The 20,645-nt window shown below is 45.8% G+C and overlaps 1 long non-coding RNA gene across 7 annotated transcripts in view; it reads right to left on the bottom strand.

Moving 5' to 3' along the window:
• Positions 1-3,799: 3,799 nt before the first annotated feature.
• The window catches only part of LOC310669343, a 34,523-nt gene continuing 17,677 nt past the window's right edge, over positions 3,800-20,645 (bottom strand). For 2 of the 7 annotated variants that reach the window (XR_014507111.1, XR_014507115.1), the window contains 4 exons: positions 14,135-14,281; positions 9,050-9,131; positions 7,231-7,344; positions 3,802-4,630 (listed from right to left, as the gene is read on the bottom strand). This is a non-coding gene — a long non-coding RNA (uncharacterized lncRNA). Of the gene's footprint in view, positions 4,631-5,923; positions 6,706-7,230; positions 7,345-8,961; positions 9,132-14,134; positions 14,282-20,645 lie in introns of those variants that run through there. The other 5 variants (XR_014507112.1, XR_014507113.1, XR_014507114.1 and 2 more) reach the window with 5 other exon arrangements.

The following is a 20,645-nucleotide window of genomic DNA, read 5'->3' as shown; positions in this document are numbered from 1 at the left end:
ATATTGTTTGGAAAGAGAAACAGAGAGAAAGAGAAAGAGAGAGAGAGAGAATATGTACACAGAGGCTTACATTGGGGGTGAAATGGAGGGGATGGTGTTCTTCTTCAAAAAACAATTAATTTCATATATTTTGGACAATGACAAAGAGGGAAACAAAAAGCCTTCCAGGACAATATTTGCTATTGGAGCTCAGATGGAAATTCTACAAAATGCTGGCTTTGCCCCATGCAGGCTTCCCACTCCACTGTTCTTAAAAGGATGAGAAATTGCTTATCTTAGCATTTGTAAGTTTATTTTTGGATGTGATTACAAGGCCTGTCATGTCAACTGTCTGAGAAGGTTGCATCCATTGTCCTTAGAAAGCTAAAGTGTGATTACTGTGGGGATTGCTTTTTTCTGTTACTCAATTGTTTAAAATCAGAGAAGTCACTAAGGTTGTTCTTCGACCCAGCTGTGTTGATGGATTAAAGATGGAGTCAAATATTTACCACAAGCCACACACACAAAAAACAAAAAACCCAGAAAAACAGTCAGTGCCCATAGGCTGTGGCAAGTGGCTGCAAGACGCTTCCCTCAAGATAACATCCAAATAAAACCTTGGCTCTATGTCACGCCCTCAAGACTGTCCCCAAACCACACCACTCACTGGCCCCAACCTGCAGCTTCTTTGAGTCTCCCCCAGATGGATAAGATATAGAGGGCTGTATGAGTGTGTGTAGAAACTAGACTGCTATAGGTAAAGGGACTCCTGACCATTAGGTCCAGTCGTTGCTGACTCTGGCATTGCGGTGCTCATCTCACTTTATTGGCTGAGGGAGCTGGCGTACAGCTTCCGGGTCATGTGGCCAGCATGACTAAGCCACTTCCGGTGAACCAAAGCAGCGCACGGAAACGCCGTTTACCTTCCCGCCGGAGTGGTACCTATTTATCTACTTGTACTTTGTTGTGCTTTCGAACTGCTAGGTTGGCAGGAGCAGGGACCGAGCAACAGGAGCTCACCCCGTCGTGGGGAATCAAACCACCGAACTTCTGATTGGCAAACCCTAGGCTCTGTGGTTTAACCCACAGCGCCACCCGCACTATACTGACTACTATACAGAGGTCAAATTTACATTAGTTTCTCCACCCCGCTTGACTTTGTGCCCACCACTGTTATATGCTCCCCTGCAAACAGGAGTTGCCCAACCTATTTCAGTGCCTGAGGTGAAATGGGAAGGCATATCCCCCAAGTGTCCTGATTTTCCAGGGACAGTCCTGGAATTATAAAAGCCATCCTGGCTTCTGATTCAATCCCAGAATGTTCCTGTTTCCCCTTCCAGTGCTGCCGCCACTGAGCTCAGAGAGGAGGATGAGCCAGGGCTTGTCCCGAGCAGTGGTGATGGTGGCTGCGAGGGAGCAACGCATGGCCTCCCCATGGCCACTGCTGACAGTCTCCTCCCTTGGGAAGTTCATTGTGGTTGCTGGAGAGCAGGCAAGGAGGAGAGGCTACCAATGCAGAGGCCAGCTCTGTGTGGCATGCCGGCTCAGAGGGGCAGGCAGAGGGCTGGGAGAGAAGAAAGGAGGAGCAGAGCACAGCGCAAACAATCTTGATTTCTTTTTTAAAAAATAAAAATAAAAAAATGCTTTAGGTGTCCATGTCTAATTTTGCCCCTTTCTATTTATTCATTGGGGTGTATTCCTCTTTATGTAAATCTACGAAATCTACTAAAGAAGGGCCTGTGTCCTGTTAATGTACTGGTGGTGGCACTTGTCCTACTGGTAGGAAATGATCGAGGGGGGGGGGCAAAAATGGGGGGTTGGGGAAGGTCAGTTGGAGGGTATTGGAAGGTGCTGCACTGCTGCTGCCCCTGCCCCACCATTGTAGTCTTGCTTACTGAGACTGCATGACTGAGGCTTCTAGGTTCTCACAAGAGGTCTGTGAGATGTTGCCAGAACCCAGAAGCCTCAGCTGCTTCTCCTTGCTTCTCCGGTGCCAGCGGCAGAGGGCAAGCAGGACACCCCACCCACCCCCATACCATGGGAGAAGTGAGGAAAAGCAGCAGCAGCAGTGAGATTTTGTGAAAGTTCCATATGATCTTGTTTCTGTGGGATTCTGCTGCCCAAGGCAGTTGCTTCAGTCCACCTTCAGGTGGACGGAAAGGGAAGGCAGCCCTCACACTGAAAAAGACTCCCTGATGTGGCTGTATATGTTGATTTTATTTGAATCTGAGAGGGAGTTATGATAAAGGGGGTTTCTTTATCTGGACATACTGGAATTTGAACTTGGGATGTCCTACATTCAAGGCCCAAAAAGGGACTACTGAGATACTGTGCTTGTCAGTAGATCCAATGATTACTGGGAAGTTTGCCCAATATCATTGGGCCTATTCTGGCTAGAAAGGCCATGTTCCTTGTCACAAATGTCCTGCCATTCATAACAAAAGAACATGTATCAGGGCCCTGCCAGATTTAAGATGTTACATGAAACTCTATGGGAAATAAATTGTGGGTAAGCCTGCACCTTAGGGGGAAAGACACTGTGTTCTTAAAATGTTCTTGGAGGGTTTGACACACAAAGTTGCCTCAGGTTAAGTGCCTCGTGTACTCTCTTTGGGGGGGGGAGTTTTCACAAGAAAGAAAAGCTTTTACAGGGATATTTTTAGAGAGATACAGAATGGTGAGAGATTCTGGCATAGGAGCCAACTCCTAGAGGCCAAAGTGCCTTCGCGCCCCCTCCCCAAATATTTGATGGGTCTGCCCTCCCCCAGATGATGGGCATTGCGATTCAAATGGTGTGGGTGCACTGCATCATGTGATCGATTATGCAGGGTGGGGCTTACCTGCCCACCACCCAATATTTTACTCAAGTTGGTGTTGCAAAACAGCAGTGTCCGGGCTGAAGGAAAGCTCCACGCAGCAAATGAGGAACAACAAAAGGTTTATTGCCTGGCTAGCCAGCAAGCTGACTCAGAGGAATCAGTTTCCAAAGTCTGAGCCCCCTAATAAAGGGAGGGGCTCCTTCATATATACATTTCTGTTATCTCTTAAGACACTACATATGCATAAACTGCCGCAAAATCCTTCCAATCCTCGGCTACATAGCCCTATTAGCGATTTATGGTCTTTCCTTAATTGCATATACTTTAAGCAATCACACAAAGAACTCTCTCTAAGCAGCACCTGGCTGCACACGATCCCTTTGCATTCCTTTCCCTATATGGGTTTACCTAAGGGAGTTTAGGACATGGAGCAAAGGCACATCTCCCTTTCTTATGCAGACACTCTGGAATGTGTTTTTGCGAGGCAAAGATGAGGATAGCCTGGCTTGAAGGTCTCTATATACATCATTGGCACCCCTGGATTCTGGACAGACAAAAGGAAGTCTTGTCACATGGAAAATGGAGCAAGCTTTGTTTTCTGTTGCTCCAAGGGTCCCAGCCAACAGATTCAAGTGACAATAAAGGAGATTCCAACTAAACATTGAAGGTAAAGGACCCCTGACCATTAGATCCAGTCGTGACCGATTCTGGGGTTGCGGCACTCATCTCGCTTTATTGGCCGAGGGAGCCGGTGTATAGCTTCCAGGTCATGTGGCCAGCATGACTAAGCCGCTTCTGGTGAACCAGAGCAGCACACGGAAACACCGTTTACCTTCCCGCCGGAGTGGTACCTATTTATCTACTTGCACTTTGACGGGCTTTCAAACTGCTCGGTTGGCAGGAGCTGGGACCGAGAACAGGAGCTCACCCCGTGGCAGGGATTCGAACCGCCAACCTTCTGATCGGCAAGTCCTAGGCTCTGTGGTTTAACCCACAGCGCTACCCGCGTCCCTAGCTAAACATTAGGAATAACTTATTGATGGTAAGAGCTGTTCAACAATGGAACACACTCCCTCAGGTAGTGGTGGACTTTCCTACATGGCCATCTGCCAGAGATTTTTCACCTGTGATTTCTGCATTACAGGGGTTGGACTGGATGATCCTTGGTGTCCTTTCCAACTCTACAGTTCTATGATTTTAGAAGTGCTTCTTCACATAGCACACTTAAACTATGGAATTAGTTCTCTCAAGAGGTAGTGATGGCCACCAACTTGGATGGAATTAAACAAATCTATGGCAGTTAAGGCTATCAATGGACACTAGCACTGATGACTATGCTCTACCTCCACTGTTGGAGGCAGGTTATTCTCTGAATACCAGTTTCCAGGAAGCATGAAAAGGGAGTGTGCTGTTGCGCTCTGGTCCTACTTGTTGGCTTCCCTTTTGGGCATCTGGTTAGCCACTATGAGAGGCGGATGTTGGACTAGGTGAGTCTTTTTCCTAATTCAGCATGGCTCTTCTTATGTTCTTAGTCTTAGTAAGGGTAAAATGGTATGAAAAGAAGCAGGGAAGAGAGAGTAAGGGAATGAGGAGGCATAAGCTCTATTCAGTCATTCCATTAATGTCTTAAATGTCTTAGCTATCAGTCTCAGTTTCCTCTTATCCACACTAAACATACACAATGCCCTCAACCATTCCTCATAAGACTTAGTTTCCAGGCCCTTAGTCATCTTGCTTGCCCTTCTCTACACACGTTCTAGCCTGTCAACATCCTTCTCTAATCATGACACTCAGAACTGGACACAGTATTTCAGGTGTGTTCCAGATGTGTTCTGACCAAGGAAGAATAGAGCATGACTATTACTTCCCTTGATTAGTACACTATACTTCTGTTGATAAAGCCTAGAATAGCATTCTCTTTTTTTGCTGCTGCATCACACACTGTTGACTCATGATAAACTTGTGTTCTACTAAGACCCCAAGATCCTTTTCAGGTGTCCTCCATCTTCTATTGGTGCAGCTGGTTTGTCCTGTCTAGGTTCAGAACCATACCTTTGTCCCTGCTGACATTTATTTTGTTAGTTTTGACCCAGTTCTCACATCCGTTAAGGTCATATTGAATCCTGATTCTGTCTTCTGTGGCATTAGCTACCTCTCCCAGTTTGGTGTCACCTGCAAATTTGATGAGCATCCCCTCAATTCCTTCATCCAAGTCATTTATGGAGATGTTGAACAATGGGCCTAGGACAGAACCCTGCAGCACCTCACATCTAATTTTTTTCGAGGATGATGAGGAACCATTAATGAGTACTGTAATCCTTGGGTTTGGTCAGCCAACCAGCCACAAATTCACGTAAGTTACCTTGTTCAACCCACATTTTACCAGCTTCCTTGCAAGAATATCATGGCAGACTTAGTTGGTCTCTAAGGTGCTACTGGAAGGAATTGTTTTATTTTGTCAAAACTCTTACTGTAATCCACCAAACTTGTAATGCCATCAAAAAAAGAAATGAGATTTGTTTGACATGACTTGTTTTTAAGAAACCTGTGTTGGGTCTTAGTAATCACATCATCATTTGGATATAGCACATAACCTACAAGGCCACCTTGTAAAATAATCCACTAGACTGGGGATTCTAAAGTGGACCATTGTTTTGTTTCAGGTCATGATCCATTGGGACTGAACAGGGTAGGCATAAGAATCTAAGAGCTTGCTGGATCAAGCCAATGGCCCATCTAGTTCAACATCCTGTTCTCACAGTGGTGCACCTGCAAACAGGATTTGAGCACAAGAGCACTCTCCCCTCCTGTTGGTTCCAACAGCTGGCATTCAGAAGCATCACTGCCTCTGACTTTGGAGCATAGTCATCATGGCTAGTACCGTCAATAGCCCTCTCCTCCATGCCTTTGTCTAATCCTCTTCTAAAGTCATTGGGGTTGGTGGCCATCTGTGCCTCATGTGAGGCATTCCATGGTTTAACTATGAGCTGCATGAAGATATCCTTTCTTTTATCTATCTTGAATCTTCCAGCACTCAGCTTTGTTGGATGTCCACAAGTTCAAATATTGTGAGAGGGGTATGGCACATGGACACCAATTTTACAATGGCAATGCCCATCAATTGGGGGGGGGGCAGTCCCCTCAAATATTTTATTTGGGGGCTGAATACCCCCTCGTCCCCTAGGAGTTTGCTCCTATGCTAGTGGGATACCTACAGATGGTGCTTTGAAGTAAGGCATCCATGAAACTAGCACTCTAAAAATGGATCCTTCTAGGGAGGAACCCTTATGAGCTCATCCACCTTTTCATTGGATTGGCTGGGTTGGATGGAATTTATCAATAAAAGCAGGAATGAGATGACTCATTGTTATCTCCCTGGCAATGAGGTAATACACCTAAAAGAGGATGTGACTCTCATCTGTAAAACGTATTTCCCCCTCCTCTTTGAATTCATTTCCCTGATGCAATGTGGCACAAAGAAATTAGAGTCATTGTATTAAGATTAAAATGGGTATCTGTGTCAAGGCAATTTAATTCCGCCCAGAGACAGCAATTCAGAAAATAACCCTCTCACACTGGAACTTTCTTCCCTAGAAGCTCAGAGGGCTTCATCCCACTTGCATATCGGCACTACACCAATTTTAAACAAATTGTGTGTTTTTTTAATTATACAAGAGGCTATAAATTGTAGCTTTGAAGACACAGGGATGGATAGTCATAGATCATTTCCTAATGAGTCGCAAAATGTTATTGGGATAAGGGAAGGAGCAAGGAGGCAAGATATCAAATGAGCTGTCATTTGAGTGGCGGAGTTTGTCAGGAACTTCTGCCGCTCATTGCCTCTTGTGAACAGCATCAGTGCAGCTTCTTCCAGGTTGTCTCCACCAATCGTGCCTGTTGGCTTCTCCTGTGCCACAAGAAGGTTGCCAAATCAGAAAAAAAGATACATTAACAAATGAATGAACTGTGCCCTGAGGACTGAAAGACAGCATTTACTTTTGCAGCCAGAGGACTAAGGCTGCAGCAGGCAGATAGGAGGGAAGCAGGGCAACTCTATCAGTTCTGCTGAAACCTGCAACATTTGCATCACCTCCTTGTTTCCTCGGTTTCTGCATGAACATATCCCCTCCTCCCTCACAATCCCCATTCCTTGTATAAAGGTAAAGGACCCCTGACAGTTAAGTCCAGTCGTGGACGACTCTGGGGTAGCGGCACTCATCTCGCTCTACTGGCTGAGGGAGCCGGCATTTGTCCGCAGACAGCTTCCGGGTCATGCGGCCAGCATGACTAAGCCACTTCTGGCAAACCAGAGAAGCGCACGGAAAGACCGTTTACCTTCCCGCCAGAGCAGTACCTATTGATCTACTTGCATTTTGACGTGCTTTTGAACTGCTAGGTGGACAGGAGCTGGGACTGAGCAATGGGAGCTCACCCCGTCGCAGTTATTTGTGTATTTCCTTGTGTATTGTGCCTTTTAAACTGTGAGCCTGAGCACAGGGACTGTCTTTTCACTGATCCTTGGCAGCTGATCTAGGAGTCTTTTCAGCTGAAGAAGAGAGTTAAAAAAAATAGTTCTTAATAAGAAAACATATTATTTCTTGCCATGTATTATTTTACCATTAACTTGAAAAAGAACGCATGCATTTCAATACTATATAAAGACCCTTTCCTTGAAATAAGGAAAAGGTGGAAAGCCTAGTCCCAATGGGATTACCGGTACATATGCATTACTGGCCCTACATGTCTAATTAAAACAGTAATGCAAGTGGATTTCTTTAAAATGCTTGATCAATGTTGGATATGCCTGGCAAAATTCAAACCATGCATTCATCAGCCATCCAGACATTGTTGGAGGCAAAGTAATACAAGTGAAGCAATTGTTTTTATGCTTGTAGTGGAATGTGCAAGCCTATTAGAGGGACGTGATGCGAGATGTGAAAGGATGGGTCAAGAGTTCCAGTAGCGCTTTTCATTAGGATTTGTTTGAAAGGTGATGTTGCATTTGAAGATGAAGAAGTAATGGGTGCTTATTGATTTCTGCACACACAAATCAACACAAAAATGAAACGGTAAGATTTCCCAAACTGTGTAAAAGTGAAGAACACTAGAATTTATGGACATCCAATAAGCTGGATGCTGGAGGATTCAGGATAGACAAAAGGAAGAACTTCATGCATGATATTGTTAAACTGTGAAACTCACTCGCACAGGAGGCAGGGATGGTTGCCAACTTGGAGAGCTTTGAAAGAGGATTGGACAAATTCATGGAGGATAAGGCTATCAGCAGCTACTAGCCATAGTGGCTGTGTTTTGCCTCCCTCCACAGTCAGAGATACCACAGGGGTGAGGGAGAGTGCTCTTGTGCTTGGGTCCTGTTTCTTGGTTGACTACAGGCATCTGGTTGGCCATTATGATAACAGGATGCTGCACTATGCTTCTCATGTTCTTAGTATCTTAAGAAAGTAGGAACGCATCATGGGTCAGTGGTAGGGCACAGGCTTTGCTTGCCAGAAAAAGACAATTCCCACATTCAATCATCAGCATCTCTGGTTAAAGCAGGGAAAGACTCCTGTCTGAAACCCTGGGAAGCCACTGCCAGTCAGTGTTGGCAACAGCTGGGTAGGTGGTCTGACTCAGATTAAAATAGCTTCCTCAGTTAATTTTCTCAGGCATTTGTTGATGATTTAAAGCAGAGGTGAGGAACCTCAACCCTTTGCCAGCCCTGCTCCGTGCTCCCCTCAAGTGCTTTTGTCTGGCTGGAATATATGTGTCCTTGAACTGTGATAATGCTTGTTGATTGCCAGGATTGAGAGATGTTTGTGCATGTTGGTGCGTGCTGCATGAATGGCTTTTTTTGGCTTTTGCATGAATGCATTCTGGAAGGCAGCCCGCTGTACAAAAGATGAGAGTCTCATCCAGTTCCCCAATTTTTACCTCTGGCCCTACCCACCACTAGGATGCATCTCTTGGAAGATTGCCCAGGGCCAAGGGCTACCTAAGAATATCCACAGAACAACAGTTTCTCAAAAAAAATATCATGCAAAATCCAACCAGCTCAAGCCATGTGGGTTTATTAACAAGTGACACAGTTGGTGAAGGCTACAGCAAACCACATGTCTAAACTGCTCAGAAAGCCACATAATAGAGACAAACATAAACAAACCTATATGCTAACTCTCTTCCTACATTTACTAGGGCACTGCTATTGCAACACCTAATAATGTAGGCTGCAACACCAAAGGTCAATCCACCTGCTTATCTTCCAGTGTGATGTATTCTGTCACCTGCCAGCAAATCCCTTTGGCATTCTGCATAGGACTAGAAGATCAGTTCCTATACAAAGGAAGAAATGGGCACAGAATTAGCATCAGAAACAAGCCAGCAGGAAAACATTTCATTCCCTCAGAATGCTCTGTGGTGGACATCTTTGGTGGCACTTGAAACATCTGAGAACTGGGAGGGAGGCATGGACCATCTTCATTTTCCCCAGCACTTCCTGCATCGGCCACCAGGGCTGGGGCTATGAGAGACAGGAGCAATGGCCACCACCCAGGGAGGAACTCCTGGCCAATCTAGCTTCTTCGTCACTCAATAGACTCATGCGCCAGTAGACTCAGTAGCAGAATGGCATTTGCTGGAACATCAGAGAACAAATGGTGGGAGCCTCACATATATCTTTGACCTGGTGCAGTGGCTATTGCATCACTATCTGTTTTATTGTGATTCAAATATATTATAAAAGTAAAGGGACCTCTGACCATTAGGTCCAGTAGCGGCCGACTCTGGGATTGCTGTGCTCATCTCGCTTTACTGGCCGAGGGAGCCGGCGTACAGCTTCCAGGTCATGTGACCAGCATGACTAAGCCGCTTCTGGCAAACCAGAGCAGCGCACGGAAATGCAGTTCACCTTCCTGCCAGAGCAGTACCTATTTATCTACTTGCACTTTGATGTGCTTTCGAACTGCTAGGTTGGCAGGAGCAGGGACCAAGCAATGGGAGCTCACCCCGTTGCGGGGATTCGAACCGTGGTCTTCTGATCAGCAAGCCCTAGGATCTGTGGTTTAACCCACAGCGCCACCTGCATCCCTCAAATATATTATAAGCTACCTCAAAAACTTCAGTTAGTGGGCAGGGTATAAACACTCCTAAATAAATGAATAAACTTCCATGTGCAACTGCTGAATTGCAACTTATCAAGAAGCTGAGTTGTATAGATTTGAGTCTGAGTTAATACAATGGCTTTTGATCCCACTGCAGGGATCATCTATTCAGCAGTGCTCGGTTATGAAAGGTCAGTATGCTTATTTTGCACATTTATAAGCTCAAATCAAATGGTCACTCACAGACTGTACTTTTAGTATTTCATTGCCATTTAACTTCAATGTTTACATTTCCCCTGTACACCTATGTGTATACAGTGGTACCTTGGGTTACATACGCTTCAGGTTACATACGCTTCAGGTTACAGACTCCGCTAACCCAGAAATAGTACCTCGGGTTAAGAACTTTGCTTCAGGATGAGAACAGAAATCGGGCTCCGGCGGCACGTCAGCAGCAGGAGTGGTGCTTCAGGTTAAGAACAGTTTCAGGTTAAGAACGGACCTCCAGAACGAATTAAGTACGTAACCAGAGGTACCTCTGTATATATTTGCCAATGAGAATTATACCATATGCATCTAATTCTACTCCAATGGAGGTATATGCCATGATAAATGTGTTAGTCTTTAAGGTTCCACAGGACATTTTGTTGCTTAACCTCAAATAGTGTTTTGAGTCAGCGGGGTGGGGGGGAGTAGGAAATGAATTGCTTATTGTTCTTTCCATACCTTCATACCAGCTTTCCCCCATCAATTCACAGCTGGGAAAAGACACAGTGCAGAACCTCTGATAAAAGCCAAACCATCTTTTAGTTGGCTTGTTCTTTTACTCATGTGAACCTTATAGGGCTGTTGCTGCTTTGTGTGTGTGTTTTGCATAATTTAAACAATATTAATATGTATTGGCTCATTTATCAGCTTTTCTGTTTTACTGAAGAAACTGTTGCCAACATGTGGTAAAATCTTCTATTGACTATATCACCCTAAACTTGGACCCCTCCCTTGGTAGGTCTCCTTTCCCGCTTGGACACATGAAATCCTTCTTGTTTGGTTTTGTAAATACTGCAAAGGCATTAATGCCTATGGGGAACATGCAGGTTTCATTAGAAGAACAAATGAGGAAGCTTCTTCCCCAAATACATGCCACCCAATATGTAACAGACTTCACAAAAGCAGATGGTTTCCAAATAGGAGATGCGCTAGAGTTGAAATCTAACTCAAAGTGGCACTAGGTGATCTAGATGCCCTGCTTAACCCCACATGTGTGACAAAACCCAAATATAAGAAAAGACTCACATCTACTACTCCAGACTTCAGCCTTATCCCTTCAGGAAGAGGAATCTGATCTCAAGGTTATGAGACTTCAGGAAATGAAGCCCAGACAGAAGTGGTGGTGAAGGGTAACAGCAGCAGAATCAGCAGCAACAAAATGCATCATCCAACCTCTTCTTTAGTTTCATTCCCTGTGTCAATAAAAAGGTAAAGGTACCCCTGCCCGTACGGGCCAGTCTTGACAGACTCTAGGGTTGTGCGCCAATCTCACCTAAGAGGCCGGGAGCCAGTGCTGTCCGGAGACACTTCCGGGTCACGTGGCCAGCGTGACAAAGCCGCATCTGGCGAGCCAGCGCAGCACACGGAAACGCCGTTTACCTTCCCGCCAGTAAGCGGTCCCTATTTATCTACTTGCACCCGGAGGTGCTTTCGAACTGCTAGGTTGGCAGGCGCTGGGACCGAGCAACGGGAGCGCACCCCGCCGCGGGGATTCGAACTGCCAACCTTTCGATCGGCAAGCCCTAGGTGCTGAGGCTTTTACCCACAGTGTCACCCGCGTCCCACCCTGTGTCAATAGTCAATTCAATTTGGGATCTCCTAAACAGTGGTGTCCTCCTCTGCTGTTACCTGGACCTTCATTATCTGATGCTCTAAGCTAGGATTGCCTGATCAGGAGCATCCCAGACTCTGAGATTTCAGGATCCAAACCAGAATCAAGGATGTCATGGGAGACGGTCTTGGTGATGTCCCACTACCGAGCCATGGAGATGGAGGTTAATTGGGGGAGGGGATGAGGATCAGAGGAAGGCAGATACCCAGAGAGCCATAATTTGCAGCTGGCTCCTATTAGGCTAAAGCTTGCATGCTGCACACATAAGTCTTCTTAAAAAAATAATAATTAAGCCACTCTCACCCACCTGCAGATTCAGGCAAACCTGGAGGGGTCAGGCAAACCTGGATACTTCAGGTCAGCTATGGAGAGCTCCAGACCTCCAGAGCTGACCCTGCTCTAAGACATAGCTTACTTAGCTTGCTTGTCTGGCTGTCAGCAGCTGGAAGGCTCCCGGCCTAGATAAACAGCACACAGTGGTGGTAATTACAAGAATGGAACAAAGTTCAAACTAAAGAATGCAATATTAAGATATAATAAAACAGGCAGGAGAAGTTATTATGTAAAGAACCAGAAGAGGATGTTGAGGGAAATAGATGGTATATCATGCCTGTAAAAATGGCAAAAATGTATAGAACAGGCTCCAATAAATGTTGGAAGTGTAAAGAGAAGGCATGTTTTATCACCTGTGGTGGAATTGTAACATATTTTTTAAAAAAATTTGGAGGACTTCCGGTCTACTGCAGAATGGAAATGATGGTGCAGCTCATGTCGTCTGATTAAAGGGAGACCATTCTGAGGCTGTTTGGGCATTAGGGGAGAGTGCCAGGGCTAGGCACCCCCCTAGAGAACCCCATGGATGAAGTGGGGCATAAAGAGGACCAGTGGAGCGATTATACTCCCGCAACCTCCTGTGAACCCACTGCTGCCGCGAGGTGAGTGGAGCGGGGGAGGAAAAGCAGTCGAGATTGCTCACAGCTTCACCGCAACCTTACAGTCAAAGCCACAAGTCATCACCGAAAGCAGCAGATTTTCCAGCAAGGTCTTTGGATCTAAATCTTATTTAAGGAGAAAATTAAAAGCTTTTAAAATAAAAAGTTGATTTGGCGAAAACGGAAACAAAACAGGAAGTCAACTTCCGTTTTCTGGCTCACAGGCAATTGCAAAGGGAACAATTTGTGAGTGAGAGAAAAAGACTTTTTGCAGCCTTTAGAGGGACTTTATTATATCATTTTATTGGGTACAGAGATTTCCCTTCTGATTGAACTTGACTGGTGAGTTTGAAGTTGATCTATTGCTCCTTGTTATTGGCATTTGGAACTTAAACTAGAAGTCGACTGAACAGCTCTGGTATTAGTATTATTGCAGCTGGCAGAGGCTGACAATTGGTGATCGCATCATTTGGATTGCAAAAAACATCCATTTACATGTCTGCTTATTTGGAGGTCCCTGGAACTTCACAATCGAACCTGAAGCTTGGAGGGGAACACTCAGCTAATCCTGGGGATTTACAGCTGGAGGTGAAAAGTTGGAAAGCAACATACTTCATAAAGTGATTGTAGAAGACCAGGGCATGGAACAATTTGGTATACAATTGCCAATTTTGGAATTATAAAATAACTGTCTTGATTGGATGTACAAACTACACATTTTAATGCTTCCAGATTAGACAGGGCTCCGTCATCGCTTATCATCAAAGGAGTGACCCAATGTTGTGCTCCTCCCTCCAGAAGGTTAATGAGGAATCTCACTCTCTCTCCGTCGTCTAGTAATTCCTTCCCCATAATCTTCATGAGAGACGCGGGTGGCGCTGTGGTGTAAACCACACAGCCTAGGGCTTGCTGATCAGGTCAGTGGTAGGCAGTCGGCAGTCAGCGGTTTGAATTCCCACGATGGGGTGAGCTCCCATTGTTCAGTCCCTGCTCCTGCCAACCTAGCAGTTCAAAAGCACGTCAAAGTAGATAAATAGGTACTGCTCCAGCGGGAAGGTTTCCGTGCACTGCTCTGGTTTGCTAGAAGCAGCTTAGTCATGCTGGCCACATGACCCGGAAGCTGTCTGCGGACAACTGCCGACTCCCCTTGGCCTATAGAGGGAGATGAGAGTGCAACCCCAGAGTCTTCTGCGACTGGACCTAATGGTCAGGGGTACCTTTACCTTTAATCTTCATGAACCAAAGAAATCCCATCCTGAACGATAAATAGTCCAATTTCCCCCCAGAAAACTTGGGGGGAGGACCAACTAGAGACTTAGAAATTTGCAAGTCCCGTTCTTGAGATAACTGCTTGTTCTGCTCTCCAAAAGCTCCTGCTAGATGATCGAGCTGTGATTTAAGTTCCAAATATTGTTACCATAGTACCTGATAGGGGTCAGCTTCAGTGCCCATCACCCCTGCCCCCCTCAGCGCGCCTCCAGCTTCTCCTTGCTCTTTGGACATCCCGACTCTTTCTTGGCCATCTGATATGAAGAGTGGAGATGCTTCAAGCTGGCAGGAGCTGGCAGGCTACTGGCATATATAAACAGCACACAGTGGTGGTAATTACAAGAATACTTATTGTATACAGTCATTAGCCTCAGAGCCGCACACACTAGCAACTATCCATCGCAATTCAATTGAAGCATCTGAACCATCATCACATCTCCGGGAGGAAACAGGAAAGTGTCTACCCCACCTCCTTTTTGATTGACGCCTCTGTTTGACCTTTGTTCTTCTGCAAACCCTTGGACTTTCAGGGTCAGCTCCCACCCCTGCTGAAGATTCTCCCCTCCCCTGAGAGGTGACTAACGGCTGCTCGCCAGAGGGCTGGCATGCATCCAGCCTGCTCTCACTGTATTGATAAGGTAAATTCTCTCCTCCTCCTGGAAAGGGGGACTCTAACCCACTGCTTTTGGCTGGCTGAGAGAAAGGCATGTCTCTCTCTTCCCCTTCTGACTGACTGCCTTCCCCCCTGCTCAGACTGCTCCTCTGGACTGTGGGAAGCTGTGTCCATGATACTGGCCCTGAGTAAGTCCCCTAATTATATTGACCACTGGGCCTGCTAGGAAAACAGGCCTTGCTCAGTTGTCCTTTTGCAAATGCCAGTGTCATCTTGAAATAATGTCTCATTGGAGCAGTTATGGTTCTTTCCAGAAAGAAGAGAGGAGAAAGAATATAATTAGGCTTGGTTGGCAGCACAAAACTGCACAAATAAATATGTATCATGCGACCAAGTCACCAGGAGGGGCACATTCTCCTGTAATTATGCAAATAAATCCACAGGGTGCTCTCTGGGATCAACCGCCTTGTACATTTGTATTAATCAGAGGCAATGTAACTGACAAGGGAATCTATTGCGCTGCTTTCCTGGCAAGAGGCAAATCTAATGGCAGAGGAGTCTGCACCACAGTCTGCTGCAGAAGGCAGAGGGCTGCCTGCCTTATCTCAACAAGTCCTTTAGGTATCTGGGGGAGGCCACCAAACCCGCTGCAGCTCTGAATAAATAACACTTTCTCCACTTCAAAGTTCACCAGTTCAACCCTCCACAATGCACACATACAAATGTTGATTGTCCCCTGGAATTTGCACTGTTTTTCATATCCTCCTTCTCTGTATAGGATGCTGGGGCATCTGTTTAATGCAAAGATGTTTGCATATCCTCAGATGAACTTTTCTGACACTTCAACAAGAACAGCTGGATTTGGGGGCAAATAACACAGCCCTGGATTTTGTATTCAAGGCCCCAAGCTGCCTGATTTATCCCTGGGTTGAAGCCTCTACTTTATCAAGCAGCAGATGAAAAAAGGCAGTTGGTTTCTGGTGTTTCTCTGATATATTTCCCCTTCTTTCTTTTTTTTTAAGAACAAAACAAAAAAGATTTTCTAACCATTTAAGAAAGATGAGAAATGTTTTGTTTGGAATGGGGCAAGAATCTGTTTTTACCATAAGAACAGTGGTATTCAATCTGACCCATAATCTGTCTTGCCCAGTGAACAGATTGGGTGCCAGGATCATATCAGTGACTATAACAGTCAGTTCTGAGAATTTCACGTCACACTGGAGTGTGACCAAGACACATTGTTTGAGGAACCAGCTTGTGGGGGAAAGAAGGCAATCCTCCAGGGCGCTAATACCTCCCCCTAAGCCCTCTACCCCCCCACCCATCTCCTACCCAATGAGGCCCTTGTTGCCATAGTGGGTGAATAAGACTGACTTCACATCAGGTCTTTCCATTGCTTTGCCAGAAAAAGCAGCTTGTGAGGGCTTGTGGGGGGCAGGGAGCAGCTCTGATGGTGAGAAGGCTGCAGGCAGAATTTGAAACTTGATAGTTGAGAATGGGGTTTGTGAAGAATATGAGAGCTCTCCAAACCTTCTCTTTACTCAGACATCTCCAGCATAGGTGCCCTTTATGTGTTATTGGACTCCAACTCCTATCAGTCTCAGCCAGCATAACAAATAGTCAGTAATGATGGGAGCTGCAGCCCACCAAGAACACAGGTTTGAGGAACACGGTGATTAGCTTTTGGCTGTGTTGGAGGATTCAGGACAAACAAAAGGAAGTGCTTCTTAATACCATGCATAGGTAAAGGTAAAGGTACCCCTGCCCGTACGGGCCAGTCTTGACAGACTCTAGGGTTGTGTGCCCATCTCACTCAAGAGGCCGGGGGCCAGCGCTGTCCGGAGACACTTCCGGGTCACGTGGCCAGCGTGACATCGCTTCTCTGGCGAGCCAGAGCCGCACACGGAAACGCCGTTTACCTTCCCGCTAGTAAGTGGTCCCTATTTATCTACTTGCACCCGGAGGTGCTTTCGAACTGCTAGGTTGGCAGGCGCTGGGACCGAACAACGGGAGCGCACCCCGCCGTGGGGATTCGAACCGCCGACCTCTTGATCGGCAAGCCCTAGGCACTGAGGCTTTAACCCACAGCGCCACCCGCGTCCCTATAATACCATGCATAGTATGAGGCAATGATGGCCCCCAACCTGGGTAGCTTTAAAAAAGGATTAGACAAATTAATGGAGGTAAAGGCTATCAATAGCTGCCAGTCCATTTGCTTTGCCTACACAGTTGGAGGTAGTAATGTTTCTGATTACCAGTTGCTGGAAACCACAGTAGAGGAATGTTGTTGCACTTGGGTCCTGCTTCCAGGCTTCTCAAAGGCATCTGGTTTGCCACTGTGATAAAAGGATGCTGCCACTGGCTTGATCCAGCAAGACTTTTCTTTGGTTCATGTGTTGTAATACATACTAGAGAGTTTAAGTTGATTATCACACAGCCTGCTATTCATGCAGCCCTCAAGACTTTCCAGGTTACTAGGGCAGGGGTCAGCAAACTTTTTCAGCAAGGGGCCGGTCCACTGTCCCTCAGACCTTGTCAGGGGCTGGACTATATTGGGGGGGGGGGGGGAGGAAATGAAAGAATTCCTAAGCCCCTCAAATAACTCAGAGATGCATTTTAAAGAAAAGCACAATGAAAAACACAATGATTCCTGGACAGTCCGTGGGCTGGATTGAGAAGGCGATTGGGCCGGATCCGGCCCCCAGGCCTTAGTTTGCCTACCCATGTACCAGGGAGATCTTAACATTCCTGTCTTCTCATTTCCTGGGAAGGAGAGCCATAGGAAGGTGCCTTAACACTATGTCATGCTATCTGTCCAATCACCACAGATTCTCTACTCCAGTTGTCAGCAGCTCTTCTATGGTTTCAGAGAGCTTTCCCCATCATCCTGCTATCTGTTCTTTTTTTAAAATAAAAAACCCTGGAAATGCCATGGATTGAATCTGGGTCTTCTTCACTGACACTGGCCTACCCCCCCCCCTAGCCCCTGCACACACATTTAACCATATGTAAGCGCATAATGTGGAGCCTTATTCCCACTTGCCTCCTCAGCACCTTTGTCAAAATTTCTGTTTTCTCATGCCATGCATCCCTCCAGATGTTTGTGAAGAGGTAACAACTCAAAAATTTAAATTTAAGACAATGGGACCATAGGCATTTGTGTCAGACATGGGGAACCATTGCAGATCTTAGCAGTGGGGAGAAAATGGTAAGATGGGAGTGTGGATTTAAAAAGACTCACTTATCAGCTGACTGATAAATATGTGTGTACATTAGAATCAGTGCGTACACTGTAGAGTCAGAGTGGGTCCCAATGGTCCCATTCCTGCAAATGCAGGAAATCCACTGCTACAGCATTAGGGAAGGGCTGTAGCTCAGCGGTAAAACATCTGCTTTGCATGCAGAAGGCCACAGATTTAATCCCCAACACCTCCAGGCAGGGTTGGGAGAGACTCCCTGTCTGAACACCTAGAGTACTACTGCCAGTCACTATCCTGCAATGTGTACTCTTACTGGGAGAGAATGAAGAACAGGGCTGGGGAACCTCAACCCCAGGGGGCAAATGTAGTTCTTATAGCCTCTCTATCTGTCCCTTGAGACTCTTCTCATGCTACAGGTCCTCACTAGCCACTCCTCTCCCCAGCCCATGGTCCTTGGTGTTTCTGCTTTGCATCCACCTTGAGTGCTATCCCCTTGCTGAAAGTCAAGCAACTTGAGTCAAGCAACTCTGATAATGCCTCTATTTCGCCTGGGTGGAGGATGAAGAGGGGTGGGAGAATGTGTGTAGAAACTAATGCAAAGGTAACACTGACATTTGTTGCCCCCCCACTTTCATCTCCGGCCCCCCTGGTATGTGGCCTCCCAAAAGTTGCCCCAAAGGAAATGCGGCCCTTGGGATGAAAAATGTCCCATCCCCATCCACTCTAAAGGGAAATAGGGAAGACAGGGTATTGATCAGAGCTTCACTTTTATTGAAGTATCAGCAAATGCTTATCCAAATTCCATTCCAGCCAAAAAGGACCTCAACTGACTGCCAATGCAATTAAACAGAGAAGGGGGGAATAAAAGAATAAAAACTGCCTGTGGTCAGATTTCTAAATGGCTATGGTGTCCTGGATCCCACAATACACTCTTACTTGAGATTAAGACATATATATTTATTGAGATAGAGTAGAATTACAGGCTCAGCAACAGGTAGCAAGACTCAGCAGCCATTATGCTCAGGTTAGTGACTGGAATGGCAAGACTAGGCAGACCAGAAGCAGCACTTCCAACTGATGGAATGCAAGATCAGGGCGCAGAATTCAAAGGTGTATGGAAGCAGTGGCATCCCAATGAGTTAACATGCCCACCTGCCGAGCATTTTGAGACTGTTAAGCATGCAAGTGCTCACTACATCACAAGGGAATGTGACAATTCCCAGTGACAGGAACATCACTGAGTCCTAGACAACCAGCCTGTGACCCACCCCCTTCTGACTCTCATTCACCCACTACTAGCAATTGGTTTAATTTTGTTTGTTTGTTATATTTGTGTCCCACCTTTCCTCCAAGGAGTTCAAGGTGGCACACATAGTTCTCCTCCTCTTCATTTTATCCTTACAACAAACCTGTGAAGTCACCCAGTGAGCTCCATGGTCAACTAAGGATTTGAACCCTAGTCTCCCAGGTCCTAGTCTATCACTCTAACCACTACATCATACTGGTTGATTCCCTCCCCAGATTGTATTCCCATGAATCTCTAGCTGGGGTGGGGGTGGATTCCCCAACCAGAGTAGGCACATCCTGGGAGAGGGAAGTAACTGCCTCCTCCAGCCTCTGTTCCCTAGTCTCAACCCCCTCCAACACATGTCAGCCTTCTGTTCTCCATCCTTGTCCATCTCACCTTGCCAATGCTTGAGCCTGGCAATACCTCAGGGCTCTTGAAACTGGGCACAAAAATTCACCGAGAGACAAAAGAACGTAGGCTGGGTCTTTAAAAACAAATCAAAACCTCAGCCTTTAGGTGTTGTGGGTTGATGGCTTGGATTTCCCATGCTTTTTGTTTGGCTGACTAATAGCCCCAGAAAGTGGCTTTCAAGGTCAGGTAAAGTAGGGAAGGAGGACATCAAAACCTTCTGCAAATGCCTACAGTAAACGGCTGCTACAAAGAGAGAGATAGAAAACTTCCTTGTAATATAAACCTGTAGGTTTGAGTCCTGCCTTCTGGAAGAGTGGTGATACCCTCCCAGGCTTCCCAGTATCCAAAACAGTATGCCTCTGAATGCCAGCTGCTGCGAAACACAAATGAGGAAATTGCTGATGCAGCCAGGTCCTGCTTGTCAGTTTCCCATTGAGGCATCTGATTGGACACTGAGAGAACAGGATGCTGGACTAGATGGGCCTTTTGCCTGATCCATTAGAGCTCTTCTTATGAACTTAAGGAGATGATCTGCCCATTATCCATGCCACAATAATGCCCTGCATTACTGCAATGCTCAGGCCCCCAATGAAAATGGACGTTGCAAGAATCAGGTGATATCCACAGGTGATAGTTGACACCAAGCAAATTAGCCAAAATGTCTAGTTCTAAAGGTGATCTATGCTGGAAGTACAAAGAAACAACCAGCACATTTTATCATTCATGGTGGTCTTGTAGAATAATAAAAGAATTTTGGGAGATGCTGTATAATGAACTTAAGAAAATGTTTAGAAGAATGTTTTTCCCAAACCCAGAAGATTTCCTTCTGGGAATAATAACAACAGAAATCCCACAAAATCGAATTACTCTATGGATGTATGCGACCACAGCTACCAGAATTCTGGAAGCTCAAAAGTGGAGAACAGATAAAGTACTGCCGCTAGAGGAACAGCACCTTAAATTATTAGAATATATAGAACTTGCCAGCATAACAAATAGATTCAGAAACAAAGAGAACAAAAATTTAAAAGAGGATTAGACATTTTATATAGTTTATATGGAAAAACATTATAACAAAAAAATAAGCATGACAGGCTGCCAAAAAATACTCAGCAGTAGAGGTTATATAAGGTAATGAAAAGAACTTAGTAGAGT

The sequence above is a fragment of the Podarcis tiliguerta genome, assembly GCF_965153285.1.
Source record: "Podarcis tiliguerta genome assembly, chromosome: Z".
Taxonomy (NCBI): domain Eukaryota; kingdom Metazoa; phylum Chordata; class Lepidosauria; order Squamata; family Lacertidae; genus Podarcis; species Podarcis tiliguerta.
This window is presented reverse-complemented; position numbering and strand designations above follow the sequence as displayed.